Source organism: Euprymna scolopes, chromosome 22, assembly GCF_053919585.1.
Source record: "Euprymna scolopes isolate OS-2025 chromosome 22, ASM5391958v1, whole genome shotgun sequence".
NCBI lineage: Eukaryota > Metazoa > Mollusca > Cephalopoda > Sepiida > Sepiolidae > Euprymna > Euprymna scolopes.
The window spans coordinates 92,019,757-92,047,023 of record NC_136503.1 but is presented as its reverse complement, the minus strand read 5'-3'; the positions used below and the strand labels follow the sequence as shown (position 1 = coordinate 92,047,023).

The 27,267-nt window shown below is 24.4% G+C and overlaps 1 protein-coding gene across 1 annotated transcript in view; it reads left to right on the top strand.

Annotated features, from left to right (window-relative positions):
- LOC145243541 (polyribonucleotide nucleotidyltransferase 1, mitochondrial-like) overlaps window positions 1-27,267 on the top strand; it is a 1,193,685-nt gene that overhangs the window by 183,075 nt on the left and 983,343 nt on the right. The window lies entirely within an intron of this gene.

Genomic DNA, 27,267 nt, shown 5'->3' with positions numbered 1-27,267 from the left:
TACACATTAATAAAAAAATATAAATAGATGATTAATCCCATCGATGAACAGACATTATAGTAAAACAAACACAGGTACTACATGTTAATAAAAAAATATAAATAGATGATTAATCACATTGATGAAAAGACATTATAGTAAAACAAACACAGGTACTACACATTAATAAAAAAATATAAATAGATGATTAATCACATTGATGAAAAGACATTATAGTAAAACAAACACAGGTACTACACATTAATAAAAAAATATAAATAGATGATTAATCACATCCATGAAAAGACATTATAGTAAAACAAAGACAGGTACTACACATTAATAAAAAAATGTAAATAGATGATTAATCACATTGATGAAAAGACATTATAGTAAAACAAAGACAAGTACTACACATTAATAAAAAAATATAAATAGATGATTAATCACATCGATGAAAAGACATTATAGTAAAACAAAGACAGGTACTACACATTAATAAAAAAATGTAAATAGATGATTAATCACATTGATGAAAAGACATAGTAAAACAAACACAGGTACTACACACTAATAAAAAAATATAAATAGATGATTAATCACATCGATGAAAAGACATTATAGTAAAACAAACACAGGTACTATACATTAATAAAAAAATATAAATAGTTGATTAATCACATCGATGAAAAGACATTAAAACAAACACAGGTAGTACACATTAATAAAAAAATATAAATAGATGATTAATCACATCGATGAAAAGACATTATAGTAAAACAAAGACAAGTACTACACATTAATAAAAAAATATAAATAGATGATTAATCACATTGATGAAAAGACATTATAGTAAAACAAACACAGGTAGTACACATTAATAAAAAAATATAAATAGATGATTAATCACATCGATTAAAAGACATTATAGTAAAACAAACACAGGTACTACACATTAATAAAAAAATATAAATAGATGATTAATCACATCGATGAAAAGACATTATAGTAAAACAAACACAGGTAGTACACGTTAATAAAAAAATATAAATAGATGATTAATCACATCGATGAAAAGACATTATAGTAAAACAAACACAGGTACTACACATTAATAAAAAAATATAAATAGATGATTAATCACATCGATGAAAAGACATTATAGTAAAACAAACACAGGTAGTACACATTAATAAAAAAATATAAATAGATGATTAATCACATCGATGAAAAGACATTATAGTAAAACAAACAAAAGTACTACACATTAATAAAAAAATATAAATAGATGCTTAATCCCATCGATGAAAAGACATTATAGTAAAACAAACAAAAGTACTACACATTAATAAAAAAATATAAATAGATGATTAATCACATCGATGAAAAGACATTATAGTAAAACAAACAAAAGTACTACACATTAATAAAAAAATATAAATAGATGCTTAATCCCATCGATGAAAAGACATTATAGTAAAACAAACCAAAGTACTACACATTAATAAAAAAATATAAATAGATGCTTAATCCCATCGATGAAAAGACATTATAGTAAAACAAACAAAAGTACTACACATTAATAAAAAAATATAAATAGATGCTTAATCCCATCGATGAAAAGACATTATAGTAAAACAAACAAAAGTACTACACATTAATAAAACAATATAAATAGATGATTAATCACATCGATGAAAAGACATTATAGTAAAACAAACAAAAGTACTACACATTAATAAAAAAATATAAATAGATGATTAATCCCATTGATGAAAAGACATTATAGTAAAACAAACAAAAGTACTACACATTAATAAAAAAATATAAATAGATGATTAATCACATCGATGAAAAGACATTATAGTAAAACAAACACAGGTACTACACATTGATAAAAAAATATAAATAGATGATTAATCACATCGATGAAAAGACATTATAGTAAAACAAACAAAAGTACTACACATTAATAAAAAAATATAAATCGATGATTAATCTCATTGATGAAAAGACATTATAGTAAAACAAACACAAGTACTACACATTAATAAAATATATAAATAGATGATTAATCCCATCGATAAAAAGATATTATAGTAAAACAAACAAAAGTACTACACATTAATAAAAAAATAGAAACAGATGATTAATCCCATTGATGAAAAGACATTATAGTAAAACAAACACAGGTACTACACATTAATAAAAAAATATACATAGATGCTTAATCCCATCGATTAAAAGACATTATAGGAAAACAAACAAAAGTACTACACATAAATAAAAAAATATAAATAGATGATTAATCCCATCGATGAAAAGACATTATAGCAAAACAAACAAAAGTACTACACATTAATAAAAAAATATAAATAGATGATTAATCACATCGATGAAAAGACATTATAGTAAAACAAACAAAAGTACTACACATTAATAAAAAAATATACATAGATGATTAATCACATCGATTAAAAGACATTATAGTAAAACAAACACAGGTACTACACATTAATAAAAAAAATAGAAACAGATGATTAATCCCATCGATTAAAAGACATTATAGTAAAACAAACACAGGTACTACACATTAATAAAAAAATATAAATAGATGATTAATCCCATCGATGAAAAGACATTATAGTAAAACAAACAAAAGTACTACACATTTATAAAAAAATATAAATAGAGTCTTAATCCCATCGATGAAAAGACATTATAGTAAAACAAACACAAGTACTACACATTAATAAGAAAATATAAATAGATGATATAGATTAATAAAATAATCGAAATAGATGATTAATCCCATCGATCAAAATACATTATAGTAAAACAAACACAGGTACTACACATTAATAAAAAAATATAAATAGATGATTAATCCCATCGATGAAAAGAAATTATAGTAAAACAAAGACAGGTACTACACATTAATAAAAAAATACAAATAGATGATTAATCCCATTGATGAAAAGATATTATAGTAAAACAAACACAAGTACTACACATTAATAAAAAAATATAAATAGATGATTAATCACATCGATGAAAAGACATTATAGTAAAACAAAGACAGGTACTACACATTAATAAAAAAATATAAATAGATGATTAATCCCATTGATGAAAAGATATTATAGTAAAACAAACACAAGTACTACACATTAATAAAAAAAATATAAACAGATGATTAATCACATCGATTAAAAGACATTATAGTAAAACAAACACAGGTACTACACATTAATAAAAAAATATAAATAGATGATTAATCACATCGATGAAAAGACATTATAGTAAAACAAACAAAAGTACTACACATTAATAAAAAAATATAAACAGATGATTAATCCCATCGATGAAAAGACATTATAGTAAAACAAACACAGGTACTAAACATTAATAAAAAAATATACATAGATGATTAATCACATCGATGGAAAGACATTATAGTAAAACAAACAAAAGTACTACACATTAATAAAAAAATATAAATAGATGATCAATCCCATCGATGAAAAGACATTATAGTAAAACAAACAAAAGTACTACACATTAATAAAAAAATATAAACAGATGATTAATCACATCGATTAAAAGACATTATAGTAAAACAAACACAGGTACTACACATTAATAAAAAAATATAAATAGATGATTAATCACATCGATGAAAAGACATTATAGTAAAACAAACAAAAGTACTACACATTAATAAAAAAATATAAACAGATGATTAATCCCATCGATTACAAGACATTATAGTAAAACAAACACAGGTACTAAACATTAATAAAAAAATATACACAGATGATTAATCACATCGATGAAAAGACATTATAGTAAAACAAACACAAGTACTACACATTAATAAAAAAATATAAATCGATGATTAATCCCATCGATGAAAAGACATTATAGTAAAACAAACAAAAGTACTACACATTAATAAAACAATATAAACAGATAATTAATCACATCGATGAAAAGACATTATAGTAAAACAAACACAAGTACATCACATTAATAAAAAAATATAAATCGATGATTAATCCCATCGATGAAAAGACATTATAGTAAAACAAACACAAGTACTACACATTAATAAAAAAATATAAATAGATGATTAATCACATCGATGAAAAGACATTATAGTAAAACAAAGACAGGTACTACGCATTAATAAAAAAATATAAATAGATGATTAATCACATCGATGAAAAGACATTATAGTAAAACAAACAAAAGTACTACACATTAATAAAAAAATATAAATAGATGATTAATCCCATTGATGAAAAGACATAATAGTAAAACAAACACAGGTAGTACACATTAATAAAAAAATATAAATAGATGATTAATCACATCGATGAAAAGACATTATAGTAAAACAAACACAGGTACTACACGTTAATAAAAAAATATAAATAGATGATTAATCACATCTATGAAAAGACATTATAGTAAAACAAAAACAGGTACTACACATTAATAAAAAAATATAAATAGATGATTAATCACATCGATGAAAAGACATTATAGTAAAACAAACACAGGTACTACACATTAATAAAAAAATATAAATAGATGATTAATCACATCCATGAAAAGACATTATAGTAAAACAAACACAGGTACTACACATTAATAAAAAAATATAAATAGATGATTAATCACATCGATTAAAAGACATTATAGTAAAACAAACACAGGTAGTACACGTTAATAAAAAAATATAAATAGATGATTAATCACATCGATGAAAAGACATTATAGTAAAAAAAAAGACAGGTACTACACATTAATAAAAAAATATAAACAGATGATTAATCACATCGATGAAAAGACATTATAGTAAAACAAACACAGGTAGTACACGTTAATAAAAAAATATAAATAGATGATTAATCACATCGATGAAAAGACATTATAGTAAAACAAACACAGGTAGTACACATTAATAAAAAAATATAAATAGATGATTAATCACATCGATGAAAAGACATTATAGTAAAACAAACACAGGTAGTACACGTTAATAAAAAAATATAAATAGATGATTAATCACATCGATGAAAAGACATTATAGTAAAACAAACACAGGTAGTACACATTAATAAAAAAATATAAATAGATGATTAATCACATCGATGAAAAGACATTATAGTAAAACAAACACAGGTAGTACACATTAATAAAAAAATATAAATAGATGATTAATCCCATCGATGAAAAGACATTATAGTAAAACAAACACAGGTACTACACATTAATAAAAAAATATAAATAGATGATTAATCACATCGATTAAAAGACATTATAGTAAAACAAACACAGGTAGTACACATTAATAAAAAAATATAAATAGATGATTAATCACATTGATGAAAAGACATTATAGTAAAAAAAAAGACAGGTAGTACACATTAATAAAATAATATAAATAGATGATTAATCCCATCGATGAAAAGACATTATAGTAAAACAAACACAGGTACTACACATTAAAAAAAAAATATAAATAGATGATTAATCACATCGATTAAAAGACATTATAGTAAAACAAACACAGGTAGTACACATTAATAAAAAAATATAAATAGATGATTAATCACATTAATGAAAAGACATTATAGTAAAACAAACACAGGTAGTACACATTAATAAAAAAATATAAATAGATGATTAATCACATCGATTAAAAGACATTATAGTAAAACAAACACAGGTAGTACACATTAATAAAAAAATATAAATAGATGATTAATCACATCGATGAAAAGACATTATAGTAAAAACAAACACAGGTAGTACACATTAATAAAAAAATATAAATAGATGATTAATCCCATCGATGAAAAGACATTATAGTAAAACAAACACAGGTACTACACATTAATAAAAAAATATAAATAGATGATTAATCACATCGATTAAAAGACATTATAGTAAAACAAACACAGGTAGTACACATTTATAAAAAAATATAAATAGATGATTAATCACATTGATGAAAAGACATTATAGTAAAAAAAAAGACAGGTAGTACACATTAATAAAAAAATATAAATAGATGATTAATCCCATCGATGAAAAGACATTATAGTAAAACAAATAAAAGTACTACACATTAATAAAAAAATATAAATAGATGATTAATCCCATTGATGAAAAGACATTATAGTAAAACAAACACAGGTACTACACATTAATAAAAAAATATAAATAGATGATTAATCACATTGATGAAAAGACATTATAGTAAAACAAACACAGGTACTACACATTAATAAAAAAATATAAATAGATGATTAATCACATTGATGAAAAGACATTATAGTAAAACAAACACAGGTACTACACACTAATAAAAAAATATAAATAGATGATTCATCCCATTGATGAAAAGACATTATAGTAAAACAAACACAAGTACTACACATTAATAAAAAAATATAAATAGATGATTAATCCCATCGATGAAAAGACATTATAGTAAAACAAACACAGGTACTACACATTAATAAAAAAATATAAATAGATGATTAATCCCATCGATGAAAAGACATTATAGTAAAACAAACACAGGTACTACACATTAATAAAAAAATATAAATAGATGATTAATCCCATCGATGAAGGACATTATATTAAAACAAACACAGGTACTACACACTAATAAAAAAATATAAATAGATGATTAATCACATCTATGAAAAGACATTATAGTAAAACAAACACAGGTACTACACATTAATAAAAAAATATAAATAGATGATTAATCACATCGATTAAAAGACATTATAGTAAAACAAACACAGGTACTACACATTAATAAAAAAATATAAATAGATGATTAATCACATCCATGAAAAGACATTATAGTAAAACAAACACAGGTACTACACATTAATAAAAAAATATAAATAGATGATTAATCACATCGATTAAAAGACATTATAGTAAAACAAACACAGGTAGTACACGTTAATAAAAAAATATAAATAGATGATTAATCACATCGATGAAAAGACATTATAGTAAAAAAAAAGACAGGTACTACACATTAATAAAAAAATATAAATAGATGATTAATCACATCGATGAAAAGACATTATAGTAAAACAAACACAGGTAGTACACGTTAATAAAAAAATATAAATAGATGATTAATCACATCGATGAAAAGACATTATAGTAAAACAAACACAGGTAGTACACATTAATAAAAAAATATAAATAGATGATTAATCACATCGATGAAAAGACATTATAGTAAAACAAACACAGGTAGTACACGTTAATAAAAAAATATAAATAGATGATTAATCACATCGATGAAAAGACATTATAGTAAAACAAACACAGGTAGTACACATTAATAAAAAAATATAAATAGATGATTAATCACATCGATGAAAAGACATTATAGTAAAACAAACACAGGTAGTACACATTAATAAAAAAATATAAATAGATGATTAATCCCATCGATGAAAAGACATTATAGTAAAACAAACACAGGTACTACACATTAATAAAAAAATATAAATAGATGATTAATCACATCGATTAAAAGACATTATAGTAAAACAAACACAGGTAGTACACATTAATACAAAAATATAAATAGATGATTAATCACATTGATGAAAAGACATTATAGTAAAAAAAAAGACAGGTAGTACACATTAATAAAATAATATAAATAGATGATTAATCCCATCGATGAAAAGACATTATAGTAAAACAAACACAGGTACTACACATTAATAAAAAAATATAAATAGATGATTAATCCCATCGATGAAAAGACATTATAGTAAAACAAACACAGGTACTACACATTAATAAAAAAATATAAATAGATGATTAATCCCATCGATGAAGGACATTATATTAAAACAAACACAGGTACTACACACTAATAAAAAAATATAAATAAATGATTAATCCCATTGATGAAAAGACATTATAGTAAAACAAACACAGGTACTACACATTAATAAAAAAATATAAATAGATGATTAATCCCATCGATGAAAAGACATTATAGTAAAACAAACACAGGTACTACACGTTAATAAAAAAATATAAATAGATGATTAATCACATCGATGAAAAGACATTATAGTAAAACAAACACAGGTACTACACATTGATAAAAAAATATAAATAGATGATTAATCACATCGATGAAAAGACATTATAGTAAAACAAACACAGGTACTACACATTAATAACAAAATATAAATAGATGATTAATCACATAGATGAAAAGACATTATAGTAAAAAAAACACAGGTACTACACATTAATAAAAAAATATAAATAGATGATTAATCCCATCGATGTAAAGACATTACAGTAAAATAAACACAAGTACTACACATTAATAAAAAAATATAAATAGATGATTAATCCCATCGATGAAAAGACATTATACTAAAACAAACAAAAGTACTACACATTAATAAAAAAATATAAATCGATGATTAATCTCATCGATGAAAAGACATTATAGTAAAACAAACAAAAGTACTACACATTAATAAAAAAATATAAATAGATGATTAATCACATCGATGAAAAGACATTATAATAAAACATAGACCGGTACTACACATGAATAAAAAAATATAAATAGATGATTAATCACTTCGATTAAAAGACATTATAGTAAAACAAACACAGGTACTACACATTAATAAAAAAATATAAATAGATGATTAATCACATCGATGAAAACACAGGTACTACACATTAATAAACATATATAAACAGATGATTAATCCGCCCGATTAAAAGACATTATAGTAAAACAAAAACAGGTACTACACATTAATAAAAAAATATAAATAGATGATTAATCCCATCGATTAAAAGACATTATAGTAAAACAAACAGGTACTACACATTAATAAAAAAATATAAACAGATGATTAATCCCATCGATTAAAAGACATTATAGTAAAACAAACAAAAGTACTACACATTAATAAAAAAATATAAATAGATGATTAATCCCATCGATGAAAAGACATCATAGTAAAACAAACACAAGTACTACACATTAATAAAAAAATATAAATAGATGCTTAATCCCATCGATGAAAAGACATTTTAGTAAAACAAAGACAGGTACTACACATTAATAAAAAAATATAAATAGATGATTAATCACATCGATGAAAAGACATTATAGTAAAACAAACACAGGTACTACACATTAATAAAAAAATATAAATAGATTATTAATCCCATCGATGAAAAGACATAGTAAAACAAAGAAAAGTACTACACATTAATGAAAAAATATAAATAGATTCTTAATCCCATTGATGAACAGACATTATAGTAAAACAAACACAGGTACTACACATTAATAAAAAAGTATAAATAGATGATTAATCACATCGATGAAAAGACATTATAGTAAAACAAACAAAAGTACTACACATTAATAAAAAAATATAAATAGATGAATTATCCCATCGATGAAAAGACATTCTAGTAAAACAAACACAGGTACTACACATTCATAAAAAAATATAAATAGATTATTAATCACATCGATGAAAAGACATTATAGTAAAACAAACACAGGTACTACACATTAATAACAAAATATAAATAGATGATTAATCACATCGATGAAAAGACATTATAGTAAAAAAAACACAGGTACTACACATTAATAAAAAAATATATATAGATGATTAATCCCATCGATGTAAAGACATTACAGTAAAATAAACACAAGTACTACACATTAATAAAAAAATATAAATAGATGATTAATCCCATCGATGAAAAGACATTATACTAAAACAAACAAAAGTACTACACATTAATAAAAAAATATAAATCGATGATTAATCTCATCGATGAAAAGACATTATAGTAAAACAAACAAAAGTACTACACATTAATAAAAAAATATAAATAGATGAATTATCACATCGATGAAAAGACATTATAATAAAACAAAGACCGGTACTACACATGAATAAAAAAATATAAATAGATGATTAATCACTTCGATTAAAAGACATTATAGTAAAACAAACACAGGTACTACACATTAATAAAAAAATATAAATAGATGATTAATCACATCGATGAAAACACAGGTACTACACATTAATAAACATATATAAACAGATGATTAATCCGCCCGATTAAAAGACATTATAGTAAAACAAAAACAGGTACTACACATTAATAAAAAAATATAAATAGATGATTAATCCCATCGATTAAAAGACATTATAGTAAAACAAACAGGTACTACACATTAATAAAAAAATATAAACAGATGATTAATCCCATCGATTAAAAGACATTATAGTAAAACAAACAAAAGTACTACACATTAATAAAAAAATATAAATAGATGATTAATCCCATCGATGAAAAGACATCATAGTAAAACAAACACAAGTACTACACATTAATAAAAAAATATAAATAGATGCTTAATCCCATCGATGAAAAGACATTATAGTAAAACAAAGACAGGTACTACACATTAATAAAAAAATATAAATAGATGATTAATCACATCGATGAAAAGACATTATAGTAAAACAAACACAGGTACTACACATTAATAAAAAAATATAAATAGATTATTAATCCCATCGATGAAAAGACATAGTAAAACAAAGAAAAGTACTACACATTAATGAAAAAATATAAATAGATTCTTAATCCCATTGATGAACAGACATTATAGTAAAACAAACACAGGTACTACACATTAATAAAAAAGTATAAATAGATGATTAATCACATCGATGAAAAGACATTATAGTAAAACAAACAAAAGTACTACACATTAATAAAAAAATATAAATAGATGAATTATCCCATCGATGAAAAGACATTCTAGTAAAACAAACACAGGTACTACACATTCATAAAAAAATATAAATAGATTATTAATCACATCGATGAAAAGACATTATAGTGAAACAAACAAAAGTACTACACATTAATAAAAAAATATAAATAGATGATTAATCCCATCGATGAAAAGACATTATAGTAAAACAAACAAAAGTACTACACATTAATAAAAAAATATACATAGATGATTAATCACATCGATGAAAAGACATTATAGTAAAACAAACACAGGTACTACACATTAATAAAAAAATAGACACAGATGATTAATCCCATCGATGAAAAGACATCATAGTAAAACAAACACAGGTACTACACATTAATAAAAATATATAAACAGATGATTAATCCGCCCGATTAAAAGACATTATAGTAAAACAAACACCGGTACTACACATTAATAAAAAAATATAAATAGATGATTAATCCCATCGATTAAAAGACATTATAGTAAAACAAACAGGTACTACACATTAATAAAAAAATATAAACAGATGATTAATCCCATCGATTAAAAGACATTATAGTAAAACAAACAAAAGTACTACACATTAATAAAAAAATATAAATAGATGATTAATCACATCGATGAAAAGACATTATAGTAAAACAAAGACAGGTACTACACGTTAATAAAAAAATATAAATAGATGATTAATCCCATCGATGAAAAGACATCATAGTAAAATAAACACAAGTACTACACATTAATAAAAAAATATAAATAGATGATTAATCCCATCGATGAAAAGACATTATAGTAAAACAAAGACAGGTACTACACATTAATAAAAAAATATAAATAGATGATTAATCACATCGATGAAAAGACATTATAGAAAAACAACCACAGGTACTACACATTAATAAAAAAATATAAATAGATTAATTATCCCATCGATGAAAAGACATAGTAAAACAAAGAAAAGTACTACACATTAATGAAAAAATATAAATAGATTCTTAATCCCATTGATGAACAGACATTATAGTAAAACAAACACAGGTACTACACATTAATAAAAAAGTATAAATAGATGATTAATCACATCGATGAAAAGACATTATAGTAAAACAAACAAAAGTACTACACATTAATAAAAAAATATAAATAGATGAATTATCCCATCGATGAAAAGACATTCTAGTAAAACAAACACAGGTACTACACATTCATAAAAAAATATAAATAGATTATTAATCACATCGATGAAAAGACATTATAGTGAAACAAACACAGGTACTACACATTAATAAAAAAATATAAATAGATGATTAATCCCATCGATGAAAAGACATTATAGTAAAACAAACACAGGTACTACACATTAATAAAAAAATAGAAACAGATGATTAATCCCATCGATGAAAAGACATCATAGTAAAACAAACACAGGTACTACACATTAATAAAAATATATAAACAGATGATTAATCCGCCCGATTAAAAGACATTATAGTAAAACAAACACCGGTACTACACATTAATAAAAAAATATAAATAGATGATTAATCCCATCGATTAAAAGACATTATAGTAAAACAAACAGGTACTACACATTAATAAAAAAATATAAACAGATGATTAATCCCATCGATTAAAAGACATTATAGTAAAACAAACAGGTACTACACACTAATAAAAAAATATAAACAGATGATTAATCCCATCGATTAAAAGACATTATAGTAAAACAAACAAAAGTACTACACATTAATAAAAAAATATAAATAGATGATTAATCACATCGATGAAAAGACATTATAGTAAAACAAAGACAGGTACTACACGTTAATAAAAAAATATAAATAGATGATTAATCCCATCGATGAAAAGACATCATAGTAAAACAAACACAAGTACTACACATTAATAAAAAAATATAAATAGATGATTAATCACATCGATGAATTGACATTATAGTAAAACAAAGACAGGTACTACACATTAATAAAAAAATATAAATAGATGATTAATTCCATCGATGAAAAGACATTATAGTAAAACAAACGCAGGCACTACACATTAATAAAAAAACATAAATAGATGATTAATTCCATCGATGAAAAGACATTACAGTAAAACAAACACAGGTACTACACATTAATAAAAAAATATAAATAGATGATTAATCCCATCGAGGAAAAGACATTGTAAGACAAACACAGGTACTACACATTAATAAAAAATATAAATAGATGATTAATCCCATCGAGGAAAAGACATTATAGCAAAACAAACACAGGTACTACACACTAATAAAAAAATATAAATAGATGATTAATCCCATCGAGGAAAAGTCATTATAGCAAAACAAACACAGGTACTACACACTAATAAAAAAATATAAATAGATGATTAATCCCATCGATGAAGGACATTATAGTAAAACAAACACAGGTACTACACACTAATAAAAAAATATAAATAGATGATTAATTCCATCGATGAAGGACATTATATTAAAACAAACACAGGTACTACACATTAATAAAAAATATAAATAGATGATTAATTCCATCGATGAAGGACATTATATTAAAACAAACACAGGTACTACACACTAATAAAAAAATATAAATAGATGATTAATCCCATCGAGGAAAAGACATTATAGCAAAACAAACACAGGTACTACACATTAATAAAAAAATATAAATAGATGATTAATTCCATCGATGAAGGACATTATATTAAAACAAACACAGGTACTACACACTAATAAAAAAATATAAATAGATGATTAATTCCATCGATGAGGGACATTATATTAAAACAAACACAGGTACTACACATTAATAAAAAATATAAATAGATGATTAATTCCATCGATGAAGGACATTATATTAAAACAAACACAGGTACTACACATTAATAAAAAAATATAAATAGATGATTAATTCCATCGATGAAGGACATTATATTAAAACAAACACAGGTACTACACACTAATAAAAAAATATAAATAGATGATTAATTCCATCGATGAAGGACATTATAGTAAAACAAACACAGGTACTACACATTAATAAAAAAATATAAATAGATGATTAATCCCATCGAGGAAAAGACATTATAGCAAAACAAACACAGGTACTACACACTAATAAAAAAATATAAATAGATGATTAATCCCATCAGGGAAAAGACATTATAGCAAAACAAACACAGGTACTACACACTAATAAAAAAATATAAATAGATGATTAATCCCATCGAGGAAAAGACATTATAGCAAAACAAACACAGGTACTACACACTAATAAAAAAATATAAATAGATGATTAATTCCATCGATGAAGGACATTATAGCAAAACAAACACAGGTACTACACATTAATAAAAAAATATAAATAGATGATTAATTCCATCGATGAAGGACATTATATTAAAACAAACACAGGTACTACACACTAATAAACAAATATAAATAGATGATTAATCCCATCGAGGAAAAGACATTATAGCAAAACAAACACAGGTACTACACACTAATAAAAAAATATAAATAGATGATTAATTCCATCGAGGAAAAGACATTATAGCAAAACAAACACAGGTACTACACATTAATAAAAAAATATAAATAGATGATTAATTCCATCGATGAAGGAAATTATATTAAAACAAACACAGGTACTACACATTAATAAAAAAATATAAATAGATGATTAATCCCATCGATGAAGGACATTATATTAAAACAAACACAGGTTCTACACATTAATAAAAAAATATAAATAGATGATTAATTCCATCGATGAAGGACATTATATTAAAACAAACACAGGTACTACACACTAATAAAAAAATATAAATAGATGATTAATTCCATCGAGGAAAAGACATTATAGAAAAACAAACACAGGTACTACACACTAATAAAAAAAATATAAATAGATGATTAATCCCATCGAGGAAAAGACATTGTAGTAAAAAAAAACACAGGTACTACACACTAATAAAAAAATATAAATAGATGATTAATTCCATCGATGAAGGACATTATAGTAAAAGAAACACAGGTACTACACATTAATAAAAAAAATATAAATAGATGATTAGTTCCATCGATGAAAAAACATTGTAAAACAAACACAGGTACTACACATTAATAAAAAATATAAATAGATGATTAATCCCATCGAGGAAAAGACATTATAGCAAAACAAACACAGGTACTACACATTAATAAAAAAATATAAATAGATGATTAATCCCATCGAGGAAAAGACATTAAAGCAAAACAAACACAGGTACTACACACTAATAAAAAAATATAAATAGATGATTAATTCCATCGATGAAGGACATTATAGTAAAACAAACACAGGTACTACACACTAATAAAAAAATATAAATAGATGATTAATCCCATCGATGAAAAGACATTATATTAAAACAAACACAGGTACTACACATTAACAAAAAAATATAAATAGATGATTAATCCCATCGATGAAAAGACATTATATTAAAACAAACACAGGTACTACACACTAATAAAAAAATATAAATAGATGATTAATCCCATCGAGGAAAAGACATTATAGCAAAACAAACACAGGTACTACACACTAATAAAAAAATATAAATAGATGATTAATTCCATCGATGAAGGACATTATATTAAAACAAACACAAGTACTACACATTAATAAAAAAAGATAAATAGATGATTAATTCCATCGATGAAGGACATTATATTAAAACAAACACAGGTACTACACATTAATAAAAAAATATAAATAGATGATTAATTCCATCGATGAAGGACATTATAGTAAAAGAAACACAGGTACTACACATTAATAAAAAAATATAAATAGATGATTAATCCCATCGAGGAAAAGACATTATAGCAAAACAAACACAGGTACTACACATTAATAAAAAAATATAAATAGATGATTAATCCCATCGAGGAAAAGACATTATAGCAAAACAAACACAGGTACTACACACTAATAAAAAAATATAAATAGATGATTAATCCCATCGAGGAAAAGACATTATAGTAAAACAAACACAGGTACTACACACTAATAAAAAAATAGAAATAGATGATTAATTCCATCGATGAAAAGACATTATATTAAAACAAACACAGGTACTACACACTAATAAAAAAATATAAATAGATGATTAATTCCATCGAGGAAAAGACATTATAGTAAAACAAACACAGGTACTACACACTAATAAAAAAATATAAATAGATGATTAATTCCATTGAGGAATAGACATTATAGCAAAACAAACACAGGTACTACACACTAATAAAAAAATATAAATAGATGATTAATTCCATCGAGGAAAAGACATTATAGCAAAAAAAACACAGGTACTACACACTAATAAAAAAATATAAATAGATTATTAATCCCATCGAGGAAAAGACATTATAGCAAAACAAACACAGGTACTATACACTAATAAAAAAATATAAATAGATGATTAATTCCATCGATGAAGGACATTATATTAAAACAAACACAGGTACTACACATTAATAAAAAAATATAAATAGATGATTAATTCCATCGATGAAGGACATTATATTAAAACAAACACAGGTACTACACATTAATAAAAAAAGATAAATAGATGATTAATCCCATCGATGAAAAGACATTATAGTAAAACAAACACAGGTACTACACATTAATAAAAAAATATAAATAGATGATTAATCACATCGATGAAAAGACATTATAGCAAAACAAACACAGGTACTACACACTAATAAAAAAATATAAATAGATGATTAATCCCATCGAGGAAAAGACATTATAGCAAAACAAACACAGGTACTACACACTAATAAAAAAATATAAATAGATGATTAATTCCATCGATGAAGGACATTATAGTAAAACAAACACAAGTACTACACATTAATAAAAAAATATAAATAGATGATTAATTCCATCGATGAAGGACATTATAGTAAAACAAACACAGGTACTACACACTAATAAAAAAATATAAATAGATGATTAATTCCATCGATGAAGGACATTATATTAAAACAAACACAGGTACTACACACTAATAAAAAAATATAAATAGATGATTAATTCCATCGATGAAGGACATTATATTAAAACAAACACAGGTACTACACACTAATAAAAAAATATAAATAGATGATTAATTCCATCGATGAAGGACATTATATTAAAACAAACACAGGTACTACACACTAATAAAAAAATATAAGTAGATGATTAATTCCATCGATGAAGAACATTATATTAAAACAAACACAGGTACTACACACTAATAAAACAATATAAATAGATGATTAATCCCATCGAGGAAAAGACATTATAGCAAAACCAACACAGGTACTACACACTAATAAAAAAATATAAATAGATGATTAATTCCATCGATGAAGGACATTATATTAAAACAAACACAGGTACTACACACTAATAAAAAAATATAAATAGATGATTAATCCCATCGAGGAAAAGACATTATAGCAAAACAAACACAGGTACTACACACTAATAAAAAAATATAAATAGATGATTAATTCCATCGATGAAGGACATTATATTAAAACAAACACAAGTACTACACATTAATAAAAAAATATAAATAGATGATTAATTCCATCGATGAAGGACATTATATTAAAACAAACACAGGTACTACACACTAATAAAAAAATATAAATAGATGATTAATTCCATCGATGAAGGACATTATATTAAAACAAACACAGGTACTACACATTAATAAAAAAATATAAATAGATGATTAATTCCATCGATGAAGGACATTATATTAAAACAAACACAGGTACTACACACTAATAAAAAAATATAAATAGATGATTAATTCCATCGATGAAAAGACATTATAGTAAAACAAACACAAGTACTACACATTAATAAAAAAATATAAATAGATGATTAATTCCATCGAGGAAAAGACATTATAGTAAAACAAACACAGGTACTACACACTAATAAAAAAATATAAATAGATGATTAATTCCATTGAGGAAAAGACATTATAGCAAAACAAACACAGGTACTACACACTAATAAAAAAATATAAATAGGTGATTAATTCCATCGAGGAAAAGACATTATAGTAAAACAAACACAGGTACTACACACTAATAAAAAAATATAAATAGATGATTAATTCCATCGAGGAAAAGACATTATAGCAAAACAAACACAGGTACTACACACTAATAAAAAAATATAAATAGGTGATTAATTCCATCGAGGAAAAGACATTATAGCAAAACAAACACAGGTACTACACATTAATAAAAAAATATAAATAGATGATTAATTCCATCGAGGAAAAGACATTATAGTAAAACAAACACAGGTACTACACACTAATAAAAAAATATAAATAGATGATTAATTCCATCGAGGAAAAGACATTATAGCAAAACAAACACAGGTACTACACACTAATAAAAAAATATAAATAGATGATTAATTCCATCGAGGAAAAGACATTATAGTAAAACAAACACAGGTACTACACATTAATAAAAAAATATAAATAGATGATTAATTCTATCGAGGAAAAGACATTATAGCAAAACAAACACAGGTACTACACATTAATAAAAAAATATAAATAGATGATTAATTCCATCGATGAAGGACATTATATTAAAACAAACACAAGTACTACACATTAATAAAAAAATATAAATAGATGATTAATTCCATCGAGTAAAAGACATTATAGTAAAACAAACACAGGTACTACACACTAATAAAAAAATATAAATAGATGATTAATTCCATCGAGGAAGGACATTATATTAAAACAAACACAAGTACTACACATTAATAAAAAAATATAAATAGATGATTAATTCCATCGAGTAAAAGACATTATAGTAAAACAAACACAGGTACTACACACTAATAAAAAAATATAAATAGATGATTAATTCCATCGAGGAAAAGACATTATAGCAAAACAAACACAGGTACTACACACTAATAAAAAAATATAAATAGATGATTAATTCCATCGAGGAAAAGACATTATAGCAAAACAAACACAGGTACTACACACTAATAAAAAAATATAAATAGATGATTAATTCCATCGAGTAAAAGACATTATAGCAAAACAAACACAGGTACTACACACTAATAAAAAAATATAAATAGATGATTAATTCCATCGAGGAAAAGACATTATAGTAAAACAAACACAGGTACTACACACTAATAAAAAAATATAAATAGGTGATTAATTCCATCGAGGAAAAGACATTATAGTAAAACAAACACAGGTACTACACACTAATAAAAAAATATAAATAGATGATTAATTCCATCGAGGAAAAGACATTATAGTAAAACAAACACAGGTACTACACATTAATAAAAAAATATAAATAGATGATTAATTCTATCGAGGAAAAGACATTATAGCAAAACAAACACAGGTACTACACATTAATAAAAAAATATAAATAGATGATTAATTCCATCGATGAAGGACATTATATTAAAACAAACACAAGTACTACACATTAATAAAAAAATATAAATAGATGATTAATTCCATCGAGTAAAAGACATTATAGTAAAACAAACACAGGTACTACACACTAATAAAAAAATATAAATAGATGATTAATTCCATCGATGAAGGACATTATATTAAAACAAACACAAGTACTACACATTAATAAAAAAATATAAATAGATGATTAATTCCATCGAGTAAAAGACATTATAGTAAAACAAACACAGGTACTACACACTAATAAAAAAATATAAATAGATGATTAATTCCATCGAGGAAAAGACATTATAGCAAAACAAACACAGGTACTACACACTAATAAAAAAATATAAATAGATGATTAATTCCATCGAGGAAAAGACATTATAGCAAAACAAACACAGGTACTACACACTAATAAAAAAATATAAATAGATGATTAATTCCATCGAGTAAAAGACATTATAGCAAAACAAACACAGGTACTACACACTAATAAAAAAATATAAATAGATGATTAATTCCATCGAGGAAAAGACATTATAGTAAAACAAACACAGGTACTACACACTAATAAAAAAATATAAATAGGTGATTAATTCCATCGAGGAAAAGACATTATAGTAAAACAAACACAGGTACTACACACTAATAAAAAAATATAAATAGATGATTAATTCCATCGAGGAAAAGACATTATAGTAAAACAAACACAGGTACTACACATTAATAAAAAAATATAAATAGATGATTAATTCTATCGAGGAAAAGACATTATAGCAAAACAAACACAGGTACTACACATTAATAAAAAAATATAAATAGATGATTAATTCCATCGATGAAGGACATTATATTAAAACAAACACAAGTACTACACATTAATAAAAAAATATAAATAGATGATTAATTCCATCGAGTAAAAGACATTATAGTAAAACAAACACAGGTACTACACACTAATAAAAAAATATAAATAGATGATTAATTCCATCGATGAAGGACATTATATTAAAACAAACACAAGTACTACACATTAATAAAAAAATATAAATAGATGATTAATTCCATCGAGTAAAAGACATTATAGTAAAACAAACACAGGTACTACACACTAATAAAAAAATATAAATAGATGATTAATTCCATCGAGGAAAAGACATTATAGCAAAACAAACACAGGTACTACACACTAATAAAAAAATATAAATAGATGATTAATTCCATCGAGGAAAAGACATTATAGCAAAACAAACACAGGTACTACACACTAATAAAAAAATATAAATAGATGATTAATTCCATCGAGTAAAAGACATTATAGCAAAACAAACACAGGTACTACACACTAATAAAAAAATATAAATAGATGATTAATTCCATCGAGGAAAAGACATTATAGTAAAACAAACACAGGTACTACACACTAATAAAAAAATATAAATAGGTGATTAATTCCATCGAGGAAAAGACATTATAGTAAAACAAACACAGGTACTACACACTAATAAAAAAATATAAATAGATGATTAATTCCATCGAGGAAAAGACATTATAGTAAAACAAACACAGGTACTACACATTAATAAAAAAATATAAATAGATGATTAATTCTATCGAGGAAAAGACATTATAGCAAAACAAACACAGGTACTACACATTAATAAAAAAATATAAATAGATGATTAATTCCATCGATGAAGGACATTATATTAAAACAAACACAAGTACTACACATTAATAAAAAAATATAAATAGATGATTAATTCCATCGAGTAAAAGACATTATAGTAAAACAAACACAGGTACTACACACTAATAAAAAAATATAAATAGATGATTAATTCCATTGAGGAAAAGACATTATAGTAAAACAAACACAGGTACTACACACTAATAAAAAAATATAAATAGATGATTAATTCCATCGAGGAAAAGACATTATAGCAAAACAAACACAGGTACTACACACTAATAAAAAAATATAAATAGATGATTAATTCCATCGAGGAAAAGACATTATAGTAAAACAAACACAGGTACTACACACTAATAAAAAAATAAGTAGATGATTAATTCCATCGAGGAAAAGACATTATAGCAAAACAAACACAGGTACTACACACTAATAAAAAAATATAAATAGATGATTAATTCCATCGATGAAGGACATTATAGTAAAACAAACACAGGTACTACACATTAATAAAAAAATATAAATAGATGATTAATTCCATCGAGGAAAAGACATTATAGTAAAACAAACACAGGTACTACACACTAATAAAAAAATATAAATAGATGATTAATTCCATCGAGGAAAAGACATTATAGCAAAACAAACACAGGTACTACACACTAATAAAAAAATATAAATAGATGATTAATTCCATCGAGGAAAAGACATTATAGTAAAACAAACACAGGTACTACACACTAATAAAAAAATATAAATAGATGATTAATTCCATCGATGAAGGACATTATATTAAAACAAACACAGGTACTACACACTAATAAAAAAATATAAATAGATGATTAATTCCATCGAGGAAAAGACATTATAGTAAAACAAACACAGGTACTACACACTAATAAAAAAATATAAATAGATGATTAATTCCATCGAGGAAAAGACATTATAGCAAAACAAACACAGGTACTACACACTAATAAAAAAATATAAATAGATGATTAATTCCATCGAGGAAAAGACATTATAGTAAAACAAACACAGGTACTACACACTAATAAAAAAATATAAATAGATGATTAATTCCATCGAGGAAAAGACATTATAGTAAAACAAACACAGGTACTACACACTAATAAAAAAATATAAATAGATGATTAATTCCATCGAGGAAAAGACATTATAGTAAAACAAACACAGGTACTACACACTAATAAAAAAATATAAATAGATGATTAATTCCATCGATGAAGGACATTATATTAAAACAAACACAGGTACTACACACTAATAAAAAAATATAAATAGATGATTAATTCCATCGAGGAAAAGACATTATAGTAAAACAAACACAGGTACTACACACTAATAAAAAAATATAAATAGATAATTAATTCCATCGAGGAAAAGACATTATAGTAAAACAAACACAGGTACTACACACTAATAAAAAAATATAAATAGATGATTAATTCCATCGAGGAAAAGACATTATAGTAAAACAAACACAGGTACTACACACTAATAAAAAAATATAAATAGATGATTAATTCCATCGAGGAAAAGACATTATAGTAAAACAAACACAGGTACTACACACTAATAAAAAAATATAAATAGATGATTAATTCCATCGATGAAGGACATTATATTAAAACAAACACAGTTACTACACACTAATAAAGAAATATAAATAGATGATTAATTCCATCGAGGAAAAGACATTATAGTAAAACAAACACAGGTACTACACACTAATAAAAAAATATAAATAGATGATTAATTCCATCGAGGAAAAGACATTATAGCAAAACAAACACAGGTACTACACACTAATAAAAAAATATAAATAGATGATTAATTCCATCGAGGAAAAGACATTATAGTAAAACAAACACAGGTACTACACACTAATAAAAAAATATAAATAGATGATTAATTCCATCGAGGAAAAGACATTAAAGCAAAACAAACACAGGTACTACACACTAATAAAAAAATATAAATAGATGATTAATTCCATCGAGGAAAAGACATTATAGTAAAACAAACACAGGTACTACACACTAATAAAAAAATATAAATAGATGATTAATTCCATCGAGGAAAAGACATTATAGTAAAACAAACACAGGTACTACACACTAATAAAAAAATATAAATAGATGATTAATTCCATCGAGGAAAAGACATGATAGCAAAACAAACACAGGTACTACACACTAATAAAAAAATATAAATAGATGATTAATTCCATCGAGGAAAAGACATTATAGCAAAACAAACACAGGTACTACACACTAATAAAAAAATATAAATAGATGATTAATTCCATCGATGAAGGACATTATATTAAAACAAACACAAGTACTACACATTAATAAAAAAATATAAATAGATGATTAATTCCATCGATGAAGGACATTATATTAAAACAAACACAAGTACTACACACTAATAAAAAAATATAAATAGATGATTAATGCCATCGATGAAGGACATTATATTAAAACAAACACAGGTACTACACACTAATAAAAAAATATAAATAGATGATTAATCCCATCGAGGAAAAGACATTATAGCAAAACAAACACAGGTACTACACATTAATAAAAAAATATAAATAGATGATTAATTCCATCGATGAAGGACATTATATTAAAACAAACACAGGTACTACACACTAATAAAAAAATATAAATAGATGATTAATTCCATCGATGAAGGACATTATATTAAAACAAACACAGGTACTACACATTAATAAAAAATATAAATAGATGATTAATTCCATCGATGAAGGACATTATATTAAAACAAACACAGGTACTACACATTAATAAAAAAATATAAATAGATGATTAATTCCATCGAGGAAAAGACATTATAGCAAAACAAACACAGGTACTACACACTAATAAAAAAATATAAATAGATGATTAATTCCATCGAGTAAAAGACATTATAGCAAAACAAACACAGGTACTACACACTAATAAAAAAATATAAATAGATGATTAATTCCATCGAGGAAAAGACATTATAGTAAAACAAACACAGGTACTACACACTAATAAAAAAATATAAATAGGTGATTAATTCCATCGAGGAAAAGACATTATAGTAAAACAAACACAGGTACTACACACTAATAAAAAAATATAAATAGATGATTAATTCCATCGAGGAAAAGACATTATAGTAAAACAAACACAGGTACTACACATTAATAAAAAAATATAAATAGATGATTAATTCTATCGAGGAAAAGACATTATAGCAAAACAAACACAGGTACTACACATTAATAAAAAAATATAAATAGATGATTAATTCCATCGATGAAGGACATTATATTAAAACAAACACAAGTACTACACATTAATAAAAAAATATAAATAGATGATTAATTCCATCGAGTAAAAGACATTATAGTAAAACAAACACAGGTACTACACACTAATAAAAAAATATAAATAGATGATTAATTCCATTGAGGAAAAGACATTATAGTAAAACAAACACAGGTACTACACACTAATAAAAAAATATAAATAGATGATTAATTCCATCGAGGAAAAGACATTATAGCAAAACAAACACAGGTACTACACACTAATAAAAAAATATAAATAGATGATTAATTCCATCGAGGAAAATACATTATAGTAAAACAAACACAGGTACTACACACTAATAAAAAAATAAGTAGATGATTAATTCCATCGAGGAAAAGACATTATAGCAAAACAAACACAGGTACTACACACTAATAAAAAAATATAAATAGATGATTAATTCCATCGATGAAGGACATTATAGTAAAACAAACACAGGTACTACACATTAATAAAAAAATATAAATAGATGATTAATTCCATCGAGGAAAAGACATTATAGTAAAACAAACACAGGTACTACACACTAATAAAAAAATATAAATAGATGATTAATTCCATCGAGGAAAAGACATTATAGCAAAACAAACACAGGTACTACACACTAATAAAAAAATATAAATAGATGATTAATTCCATCGAGGAAAAGACATTATAGTAAAACAAACACAGGTACTACACACTAATAAAAAAATATAAATAGATGATTAATTCCATCGATGAAGGACATTATATTAAAACAAACACAGGTACTACACACTAATAAAAAAATATAAATAGATGATTAATTCCATCGAGGAAAAGACATTATAGTAAAACAAACACAGGTACTACACACTAATAAAAAAATATAAATAGATGATTAATTCCATCGAGGAAAAGACATTATAGTAAAACAAACACAGGTACTACACACTAATAAAAAAATATAAATAGATGATTAATTCCATCGATGAAGGACATTATATTAAAACAAACACAGGTACTACACACTAATAAAAAAATATAAATAGATGATTAATTCCATCGAGGAAAAGACATTATAGTAAAACAAACACAGGTACTACACACTAATAAAAAAATATAAATAGATGATTAATTCCATCGTGGAAAAGACATTATAGTAAAACAAACACAGGTACTACACACTAATAAAAAAATATAAATAGATGATTAATTCCATCGAGGAAAAGACATTATAGTAAAACAAACACAGGTACTACACACTAATAAAAAAATATAAATAGATGATTAATTCCATCGAGGAAAAGACATTATAGTAAAACAAACACAGGTACTACACACTAATAAAAAAATATAAATAGATGATTAATTCCATCGAGGAAAAGACATGATAGCAAAACAAACACAGGTACTACACACTAATAAAAAAATATAAATAGATGATTAATTCCATCGAGGAAAAGACATTATAGCAAAACAAACACAGGTACTACACACTAATAAAAAAATATAAATAGATGATTAATTCCATCGAGGAAAAGACATTATAGTAAAACAAACACAGGTACTACACACTAATAAAAAAATATAAATAGATGATTAATTCCATCGATGAAGGACATTATATTAAAACAAACACAGGTACTACACACTAATAAAAAAATATAAATAGATGATTAATTCCATCGAGGAAAAGACATTATAGTAAAACAAACACAGGTACTACACACTAATAAAAAAATATAAATAGATGATTAACTCCATCGAGGAAAAGACATTATAGCAAAACAAACACAGGTACTACACACTAATAAAAAAATATAAATAGATGATTAATTCCATCGAGGAAAAGACATTATAGTAAAACAAACACAGGTACTACACACTAATAAAAAAATATAAATAGATGATTAATTCCATCGAGGAAAAGACATTATAGTTAAACAAACACAGGTACTACACACTAATAAAAAAATATAAATAGATGATTAATTCCAGCGAGGAAAAGACGTTATAGTAAAACAAACACAGGTACTACACACTAATAAAAAAATATAAATAGATGATTAATTCCATCGAGGAAAAGACATTATAGTAAAACAAACACAGGTACTACACACTAATAAAAAAATATAAATAGATGATTAATTCCAGCGAGGAAAAGACATTATAGTAAAACAAACACAGGTACTACACACTAATAAAAAAATATAAATAGATGATTAATTCCAGCGAGGAAAAGACATTATAGTAAAACAAACACAGGTACTACACACTAATAAAAAAATATAAATAGATGATTAATTCCATCGAGGAAAAGACATTATAGTAAAACAAACACAGGTACTACACACTAATAAAAAAATATAAATAGATGATTAATTCCATCGAGGAAAAGACATTATAGTAAAACAAACACAGGTACTACACACTAACAAAAAAATATAAATAGATGATTAATTCCAGCGAGGAAAAGACATTATAGTAAAACAAACACAGGTACTACACACTAATAAAAAAATATAAATAGATGATTAATTCCATCGAGGAAAAGACATTATAGTAAAACAAACACAGGTACTACACACTAATAAAAAAATATAAATAGATGATTAATTCCATCGATGAAGGACATTATATTAAAACAAACACAGGTACTACACACTAATAAAAAAATATAAATAGATGATTAATTCCATCGAGGAAAAGACATTATAGTAAAACAAACACAGGTACTACACACTAATAAAAAAATATAAATAGATGATTAATTCCATCGAGGAAAAGACATTATAGTA